Source organism: Helicoverpa zea, chromosome 1, assembly GCF_022581195.2.
Source record: "Helicoverpa zea isolate HzStark_Cry1AcR chromosome 1, ilHelZeax1.1, whole genome shotgun sequence".
In the NCBI taxonomy this organism is placed as follows: Eukaryota; Metazoa; Arthropoda; class Insecta; order Lepidoptera; family Noctuidae; genus Helicoverpa; species Helicoverpa zea.
In genome coordinates this window covers 6970065-6980718 of record NC_061452.1, presented here as the reverse complement: position 1 = coordinate 6980718, position 10654 = coordinate 6970065, and the positions used below count along the sequence as shown (strand labels likewise).

General features: G+C 35.6%; 1 long non-coding RNA gene across 1 annotated transcript; it reads left to right on the top strand.

Annotated features, from left to right (window-relative positions):
• The first annotated feature begins 6685 nt into the window (after positions 1 to 6685).
• On the top strand, positions 6686 to 7249 carry LOC124634982. Its single transcript, XR_006984948.1, has 2 exons — positions 6686 to 6805; positions 6891 to 7249. It is a non-coding gene; the product is annotated as an uncharacterized LOC124634982 (long non-coding RNA).
• Positions 7250 to 10654: the final 3405 nt, after the last annotated feature.

Below are 10654 nucleotides of genomic sequence, written 5' to 3'. Positions count from 1 at the left end.
CACAAAAGTCATAGAGAATCGTTGGCCTTATTTATTGTAAATGTTGTGAGATAAAATTAGCATTTTAGAAAATCAGACATATTTGCTTGTTATTACTACGTAGACTTATTGCTCTTAAGGACTGTAAATGCAAGGTCATTTACGCCATGTAGGTACATTTTAATAATTTTACACTGTACCTATACTGTGGGAATCTCTTCACATTTACGCACAAACAATGTAACTAGCTGATAGGTCTATGCAAAATAACCTGAGAACTTTCCAAATGAATCCGCTCCAGTGCCACTCACCACGCTATTGTCAAGTACGACTGGCCCTCATCATTCCAATTAGTTGTTACAAATCGATTCACTGTTCGATTAAATAATAGTCGATTGTTAACTCGATCAGCGCTAGGCGAATTGTCTGAACGGTGTGATTCAGGTTTATGTTCACCATTAGAGCGTTTTGTTACGAAACTGCTTCTATCATCGTTGTTCGCTACGGCACATGATAATTTTTAGAAGTTTATAAAACCCACTGACTTTTAACCTGCTTTCCATATCGAATTTTCCTTCATTCAAAAACTAGTTGCCTAAAGCCGCGTACGCACGTACGAACAAATTTGTTGCGTTACATGATATGCAACAACTTGGTTCGCACGTGCGTACCACTATCGAACATCGAACACTCTGTTCGTCAAACATGTTCGCGGCGATCCTTGTAGTGTGTTCTGTATGGACGGTGTTCGAAGCGCTTTAATAACTTCACAATCGACCACTTCCAATGGCGGTGTCATGGCTACTAAGATAGAGTTCACGACTGTTGTTCGCGAACTCGACTCGAACTAGGTTTGCGTTCGTGCTCGAATATGCCGTCCATACGTACGAACCAAATGTTCGGGTCTGGTGTTTGTGTTCGCTATGTTCGTGTTCGTACGTGCGTACGCGCCTTTACAATATTCGTGTTTTGCAATTTTACAAGCAAACAAAACAAAATTGAAATGGTTTGCCAGCTTTACTTCTGGTGATATTCTGTGCATATAAAGCATATGTATTGCAGTACGAGCGACACTTTGATATTATCTTACCTTTACTAGAGCCAGTCGTGAGGCAAATGTCAGGGGAATTGGCGGCTCACAGAGCATGCTTGTATCACAGTAGGCCTTTTTGGGTGCCGCCGTATCATGTTAACGGAATTCATTGGCGAACGTGATTCATGATATTGTCCTTAAGAGGAGTGGATTTGAGACTAGAAAGTTTTAATAATCTACCACAGGCTTTAAAAATAACATAAATCTTTCGTTCTAGATTACACTTAATGAAAACCATATCCCATAAAAATATTATTACAATTGTTGTACTCGTACCTGCATTGTTTTATCAGTTTGAGTTCATCGCTCAAAGTGTTGCAACACAACTAATTTACATCACTGATGACATCATGGCAGTTATTTATTTGTGCCCGAACAGCGTGAATCACAAGGCGGAATTTTATTATAATGCCGATTTCATTTCGACTACAAAACCTAACAAAAGTGCTACAGCTCATTTGCATAGTTCTTTGTATGTTTTTAATCTGAGTCTCACGGGTTTGTGCAAGGAACCTCAGTGTATAAAAAAAGGTTTTTGTTGCTTTGCCAGCGGCTGAGATGTTATCTGTCTAGTCACCTTGATCTTTGCACGAAACTGCACAAAACGCACCGCTTGACCTCCGCGCCTTCTCCTTTCTGTTCAGTTCTATGTACAATTCTTCTCGTTGGCTCAAGTACTTATTGATTTTAGTATTAAACCCTGAGTCCAAATGAGTCACGGCCTCCGTGACAATATCATAAGGTCAGTTAATATTTGTATAAGAAATGTTTAAATAAACATTTTAAAACGTGCGCAAGGTTGTATTAAATATCACGTAAAATTGTATCATGGTTCTGGCACTTAGAAAACTATGGCAGCGATTACCGACAAACATTTTGCCATGGCATTGTGGCTCCAACAGTATGGAAATTGAACTGCAGGTAACAATTTAATAGAAACTCTGAAATAGAAACTAGTCGACAATATAAAAGCAGTGTTCAATTTTCACCGCAAGCATCTTATTTTATATCGACAGGACAGGTTAAAGATAGCCCGTTAGGCACAATTGAACCGTTTGAAAATATAATAGCAAGCAATGCTGTCACGTAAAAATCAACCACTATACTTAAGGCGAACTAATTTATGAACGGATGTAGAAACAACATTCTTCGTTCCCAACTATGTTGGGGTCAGCTTCCAGATTGACCGGATGCATATATAAAATGTTTTCTGATTCTGCTCTGTTTCTGAAACTTGCGGGGTCAGTCCTGGGATATTAGGAAAAGTATCCAATAGTTGTAATGTATCAATATTTTGTGAATAGTACATACAAAGACTTGCAGTCTGTGTATTTTTCCAAATGTTAGCATTTTTCGTAGAAACAACTTGCATTGCTCGAGAAGCATTTGTAGAATCTTGATATTTGTTTGTTACCGATAGAGATTGTCGACAGACAATCATTGCTTAGCATGCCTTGTAGTTAGAATTTAGGTACAACGATCCAATTGGAATACAACTTTCTATTGCACTTTACTTTGATCAAGAAATAGTTGTTTTGACAATCGAATTTCACTGTAGGTACCGCAGACTTACTGAGTGTTTATAATATATTTTATATAGTTAATATACTGTGCCAGTCTTGACCATACCGAAGGAGTAACCTAATAAAAGCTAGAAATAGGATAAAGCTATATAGTTGCATAAGTCATGAGTTAAATAAATATACGTGTAACTTTTCACTTTTTTATTACCTAAAAAGATTTATATGTAAGTGAATTCACTGGTCGAAAATCTAGAATCTAAATCAGCTTTCTTTTTTGTGACCTCTGACTGTATTACATAATTACGCACCTAATATACCATTAAAATTTACATAACAGGTTCTTTTACAGAGAGCTTGTAAAAAAAGTTAAAAATAATCGTATGTTGATGAATGAAATAGTGTTCAAAATTACAGTTTACATGCGATATGTATTCTAATAGCAATAAAACGAGTCACATACCATTACTACGGTGATTTACGATGTTGGTTAGAAGTACGTTCAATATCAATTACGTATTTAATCATAATTTAAACGGTATTGCGTGATCGAAATATTTTCTTTCGAAATCAATCGTGCAAGAAGTAGTTTCGAGGAGATTGTGTGAGATACTACACCATCATCCATATTTGCTCAATGTTAGGAAACGAGTAAACTATTTGCATGGTCTTACAACAACAGGTACTTATGAGGTAAAGGTTCAAAACACGAAGAAGCGCTTTGAGAAAAGGTAAGTGGTGCCCTTGCGATTTGCTAGGCTCGTCTTGACGGAGGCACGGAAGTGGTACTTTGATTTACAGAAATTGTAAATATAAAATAGTGCATAATACAACAGACATGCATAAGTATAGAACACAATACATAAGTAATTTGTACCAAATGGGTAAAATTTACAGAGGATACTTACAAAAATCTGTTTTGCGTCTTAAGAATTTGAAATCAATATTCAGATATCAAACTTTCAGGACAATTTCGTAGCATGTCATGCATAGTATCTCTGCGTCATGAATGTCGCAAATGCCATTACAATGCAAAGGTGTCGCTGCATAGCTACATTGCAACACACATAATGCGAAAATCTGCTTTCCCTAAAGGTTGTGGAGGTCAGATGGCATCAACAATTACTTTGAGGACGTTACTAAATCTCAACTTTAGCTCGTGGGGACAGATAAATATCGAGCTTAACGCAATCTTAGGGAGTTGAAATTTCCTTTAATTAGGACAACAGCTTGTTCTCTTGGTTCTTAGACCTCCCATTAACTTTCCTATTTTACAGGTTAAACTAATGTTAAGTCCTGCATATTACTATTAGACCCAAAACAGTTCCTCGTTGAAAGTGAACGGAAAGGAAGTATTCTATATGCATGCACTCTTCGCAGCCTCCCAAGTACAGTAATCATGTCATTATAGGAACAACACGTAAGTCTCACATATAAATAGCTATTTGCGGCCACAAAACAAATCACCGTCATCTGTCACACACGTCGGTCAGCGAATTTCTCTACGATTATATCGTTGTTCTAGCAGCTACTTACTGCTCTACCGTGATAACTTATTTTATCTTAATACCAAATTGATAAACGTAGGAATATTTCATAAAAAAATGGCAAAAAATTCCAGATACCTTTGCAAAGAACATTTATCATACAAACTATCTAATTACAAACCAAAACTTTTATTTAAGTACTCATGTACAATGCTTGTTGCCCAAATCAACATACACAAAAGGTGTAGCTTGATATTGCTTGATATTAATTTCCGTTTAGAGATGCATTTGCGGATTAATTCAAAGCACCGCTTTGATGCTCCAGTAGTTATAAATATATCCCAAGTTATTCTGTGCACGCAACCTGATCTTAGCGTAATGCAGCCAAACTAAGCACGTCTGCTGAACGTGGCCTGCTTGAAAATAAATTTAATGTTGTAGTTGAAAGTAAACATATCTTCATACTTCTTACAAATATGTTTTCAATAACTGTTTGCGGCAGTGGATATACTTAATCATTAAATTAAGAAAAAAAATATAATCTCATCTACAAATAGAGATTAGACCAAAACTTTTGTTATTTTTTTATGTATCTATCACTGTATTTAATAACATATTTAATATATTTATGTATTTAACATATTAAATCATGGTGGGAATAGAATGAGAGGTACTATACCTACCTATTCTAGGTGAGAAGTCCCTTTTGTAATTATATTTACAGCAAAATTGCAAAACTAGTAACAAGTGAAGCGTGTGATTATTCCGTTGCATACCTGTATAGTGCATACTCATAAACCTAACTGCTTCTAACAACAATACTCTAACTGTTCCCGCAATTTTACCCGGGTCCCGACTGAACTAATTCTCACACGCGGATAAAAAGTATAGGCTATACGCCATTTTTAACCGACTTCCCAAAAAGGAGGAGGTTATCAATTCGGCCGGTATGTTTTTTTTTTTTTTTTTTTCTATGTATGTACATTAGGGTGTCCCTTAAAATTCAACTTCAATATATTTTTACGCATACCTTCTAAAAAGTTTCGTATGGACTTAATAAAGTCTAGAAATAAATATAAGCCCGATTTATAAGCGATAACCCGTGCCGACTTGAGTTTTTAACTTGTCCATACAAGTTGCGCGGGAGCAGCGCGGCGACCTGTTATTGCGAGTTTCAATTGTCATTTCATAAGTGATTTCTAACATTTTTAGTGCCTTGTTGTTTATTTTGTGAAAATGTCTGTGAAATTACGAAGTAATAAACAAAATATTTTCCTTATCGGACTGCCAAGCCACCAGATAAATGGTGCAAAATTACCATCTAATCGACAAGTTCTCACCGTTTTATTTTACAATATTCGTGAAGTCAAGCTGACTGTTAGTGAAAGTGCGAATCTTGTTATAAGAGAGTGCATTATATTTTGGGAAAAAGCCAGAATTCCTACGAAGACAATCCCTAACTGCGTGAAGAAACTTGTTGATTTATATCATGTTTGGAGGGAGCTGCAAAAAAACTGTAAGAAAACTCAGTTGACTTTCAAGAATCGTGAAACTAACTTTGTAAAAGACCTTGATAACTTATTTGATATTGCACATGCAGATGCTTTTGACAGAATGAAGATAGAGGAAGACAAAGATTTCTTAAGGAAACAGAGAGAGCCAGGTCGACCGGGATGCTTAGGTGGAATCGACAAAAAATTGGCGGAGAAAGAAGAACGAGATAGGTAAAGACGATTGGAAGAACAGGAAAGAAAGGTAAAACAAAGAGAGTTATTGGCTGTTGCATCTACTTCTTCGATAGATAACTTGGAATGTCTTGAGAATTCGGATGAGGAACAGATTTCGAACTCTGAACTTATAGTTCGGCCATTCAGAGAATGCGTTCCTGACACGTCGCGATTGAACTGACGACGTAACTTTGCAATGGCGTTGCAGTTACGATAAAAATATTTTTGCTGGTTGTTTACCGTTTTAACAATTGAGGAGCATTAAAACAACATTATTATATCAATAATCAATGAATGTTATTACGTCGTCAGTTCAATCGCGACGTGTCAGGAACGCATTCTCTGAATGGCCGAACTATAGTACTCAGATTCCTTGCCCTGAAAACAGTTTTAAAAGAGGCACGAAATTTCGTTAAAGCACATATTGCTAAGACAAACATTACATCTTTGTTAACTTTTTATAAGACTGAACTGTTTGTTAGAGACGATTACCGCGAATTGGTTGAACTATGCGTTGTGTTCTTAGGAGGAGACACAGTGTATAAACTAAAACTCAGGCCCCCCGAGCTTTGCATCAAGCGCGATGGATGGCGAGAGCAATCTATTCTATAAAAATATGTTTGCTTCAATCGCAACTTAAAATTACTGCAAAGGACAAAAATGCTCTACAAGATGTTTGTTTATTTATCGTCACCTTGTATACCAAACCTTGGCTCGAATGTACAATGGCAGTTAAAGCACCTAACCAAGACTTGTCCTTTTTGAAAGCTCTAAAAGAATATGAAAAAGTAGACGCGACAATTTCCAAGGCATCCATAAGCAAGTTTATTCGTCATTTATGGTATTTGTGTGAAGAAACAGTCATATTATTACTCTTTGATGAAGAAGTTGATACCAAAACCAAGACAAAAATTATTAATAATTTAAACAGAGACGAAAGTTCAGATTCCTCTAAACGCTATGTCCCATCGAAGGAAGAAATTACGCAAAATTTGTTTGGTAAGTACTTAATATTTTCTTGTTTCTTTTTCAAAGTTTTGTGGTTTAGTTTTTGCTTATTTTAATGGTTTTTTCTTTATTTCAGATATGACGCTGGATGATTTTGTAACTCAAAGAAGCAAACGATTTCTATCTCGACTACAGATCGACGACAGTTTTCTTCGGGAAGACGTATCTTCGTGGGGTGACAATCCTGCTTTTTTGGAAGCTAGAAGACGATTAAGTCGTTTGAAGGTCGTAAATGACACTGCTGAAAGAGCTGTTAAATTAATGCAAGATTATAATGGTCTTATCACGGCTGAAGAAGAGCAAAATCAGTTTTTGTTGCGTTGTGTTCAGGAACATAGAAATTTGTATCCAGACTGTAAAAAAACTACACTAAAGAGAAGTTACCCTAATTCATTATTATTATAATTTGTATTTAAATAAAAGTTTGTATTGATATTTTTTTAGTATTACTCATATTTACTTTATTTGTTGCATTTTAATTAGTTTTGGATCAACCCAAAACGTCAGACCAAAACACCATTTTTTATTAAACTTTTAGAGCCCGGTCGGCACAGGTTGCAAACATGCTACAGATATGAAATTTCATATTTAAGTACATTTTAGCATTTATAAAAAAATTGGAGGGTATGTATGCGTTTCGAAATTCTAAAAAAAAATTTTTTTTGCCATATAAGGGACACCCTAATGTACATCGATTACTCCGAGGTTTATGGACCGATTTACGTGATTCTTTTTTTGTTCGACTCGGAATAGCTGCCAGTTGGTCCCATAGTCATCAGGTCAGGATCTGATGATGGAAACCTTGAGAAATCGAGGGCAACCTTCGAAAGTTGTAGGCATACATAGGGTAAAAACTTGATACTCAGGTGTACGCCTAAAAGCACTATTCAACAGTGAAGATTTGGAGCTGATCTGATGATGGAAACCAGAGAGGGTCGAGGGAACTCGACAACTGAATATGTAAACTACCTCGTGTTTGGGCTTAAATTATTTGTATTGACAAGACCTTTGCAACAGTGAAGGTTTGAAGCTGACCTGATGATGGAGACCAGAGAAAGTCGAGGGAACTCGACAACTGAATATGTAAAATACCTCGTATTTGGACTTATATTCTTTGTATTGATGAGAACTTCCCACTTGTATGGATAGTGACAACTATACGTATCACTGAAAAGCTTTAAATAAAAAACTTTTTTACAAAAAAATTAAACCGACTTCCCAAAACACTAAAAAGCAAAAAAAAACTATTTTTAGGTGCATCGGCCTAGAAGTCGGTGGCAAAATTAACTTAGTAACATCCATTAGACACCGAATTCTAGGCCGATGCAATTAAAAATAGTTTTTTTTTGCTTTTTAGTGTTTTGGGAAGTCGGTTTAATTTTTTTGTAAAAAAGTTTTTGATGTATAAGTTGATAGAGTAGCACCCACACATTCACACTTTCGCGCATATAGTGCAATTAATAATTGCAAATACGTAATATTTAAACAAATTGCTACGTGAAAAGGGATTACAACCAGGCACGCGATCTGTATACACTGGTGATTAATTACTTAGTCAAAAACAATGAGGAAACTTGTGTTCAGTGTTAATAAGAGTCTGTAAACAATGTGCGTATAAAGTAACACCAGTCGCTGGTTATCATCATTCATCAATGGAAGTGCAAATTGATGTGTTCATCTATTAGTACACATTTACTTGTTTAACTATTACGCCGAAATTATTTATACCACACCGTGTTGATTACAACAGGTTGAGCTTCATGCTAACCAGATTGATTTATGATTACAATATTTTACAATGATATTAAACATTTGTGTCGCTTGTAACAAGCAATAGCTTACATTAGGCCTAAGTGAAAAAAGTATTCGTCTAAGTAGCAAAATTATCGAAATAGAATGTGTTTGTAGTAAACTTCACTAGAAAAGCATTAATATTGCAGAACTACAAAAATCCGAATGGTATTTAGCCTACAAGCTAGTTTATAACTGGTTGTGTTAAACACTTGTCTCAAGAAGCGCTTTAAATCATAATTATTTATATGTAGGTACTTACCTACCTAAATGTATGTTTAATTGCCATACTCATCAAGAAGGAAATAACTCAAACAGAATGACTGACATAAGTAGATATCTCAAAATTATTTCAAATAGCACACTAAAATGTTGAAATAAAACTGCCATTAAAAATAGCACTGTTGAGAGTATGTATGTAGATGTTCAAATGCAAGATTTTGTATTAATTCATAAATTAATATTCTTATAAAAAAAAGAGACGACACTGAAATCGGATAAGCTATAAAGGTATTAACGCAAGCTTGCACAAAATTAAGAACAAAAGGTCGCACGAGCCTTAAACAAACCAGTCATTTTGTAAAACATCATTGTTATAATAATGTACAAAGTGTTAATAAGTTACTAAGAAACATTGTTAGGTAATAAACACATTATGAAGTGCAGTTAAACAAGTGAGGTGGCACAAGTTAAGCTCTCGTCCCGCTATCGACACGGGGCTGTGGGAAATTGGAAACGTCAGTGAGATGCGTGACTGCTTCAACTATTGTTTTATCTGGGTAGGTCGAATTGGCTGAGGTTCCACAACTTTTGATCTACCTCTAGATGTTCGCTTTATTAGTTTCATGATTAATACCTTTCACGTTGAAGTCCACAACAAACCCTAGGTTTCTTTAAGACTCGTTACACGTTAGGATAAAGGATACCCACTCACTGTGGGAGTCTCAATCTTTGAATTTCTATGTGATTTGAACGGAGATTTTTTCGTATCGATATAAATTAAAATGACTGAATGGGTGGATGATTGCAGCATTTTCGTAAAAGGTAGTAAGTATATTGGATTCTTATTAATGCACTGGAGAAACAACTTCAGTGTGTGTGAATGCATATTGCATATTCATAGAAACAGTACTTTATGTTAAGTAGCGCATCTGGTTTATAATCTGGCTATACTCGTAATCCGGTGCTATCGATGGCTATAATTAATAGGAAAATTATAAGTTTGAGCACCTCATGAAGCATAAAGAATACTGGTTTAATTGCCGCGTAACAGATTCGACCTGACAGTAATGAGAGTGACTCAAAAACAGGTATAGCTGATGATTTAATGTTTTTACACCCATAATGTGAACTTGTTCTTGTCGGAGCTGTTAAACAGACTATTGTTGAGAGCAATTATTTTTTTCACTTATTAATTTCCTTTGCATTTTGATTTCTGATGCATGTTATGGCCCCGTTGTAATTTAATGGCAACTGTTAATTACATGTATGGCTTTCGCGGTGCCTCTCATACATCAATTAGCAAGGCAAGTGCAAAGAAATGCCGTGTTTACGCAAAAGCGACATGTAATTATGCATAATGTGCTCTCGATTTTTTGTCGCAAAAAATATTATGTTCTGGTATTTGGACGCTAAATAGCAGACGAAATAATCAGCTTGTAAATGAATCAGAATCAGACCTTCGCTTTCCTACAAACACTTCAAAGATACTGTTATTTGTTATTAATAAGTACTTTTTGGAATTTTTCATGTGCAAACAGTATTTTACTTAAATTATCAGGAACGGTTCTGCTTGTCACTTTTGTGACATGTTAAGTCGAAAACATAAAAATTTATTTGTTGGGACTAACTTATTACAATATTCCCAGGTTTGTTATCCGTAAAATAGAGAAGGAGAGGATAATATAAGTGCTGAAATTCCCCCATCTCGCATTTCACATGACAACTAACATCTGTGGCACTTTCATCTTTTTTGGCTCTCCCAATGCCATCTGTCGGTCACATGCATTAAAACGTAAAATGCATCACTTCCGAAACACTGCACGCTTC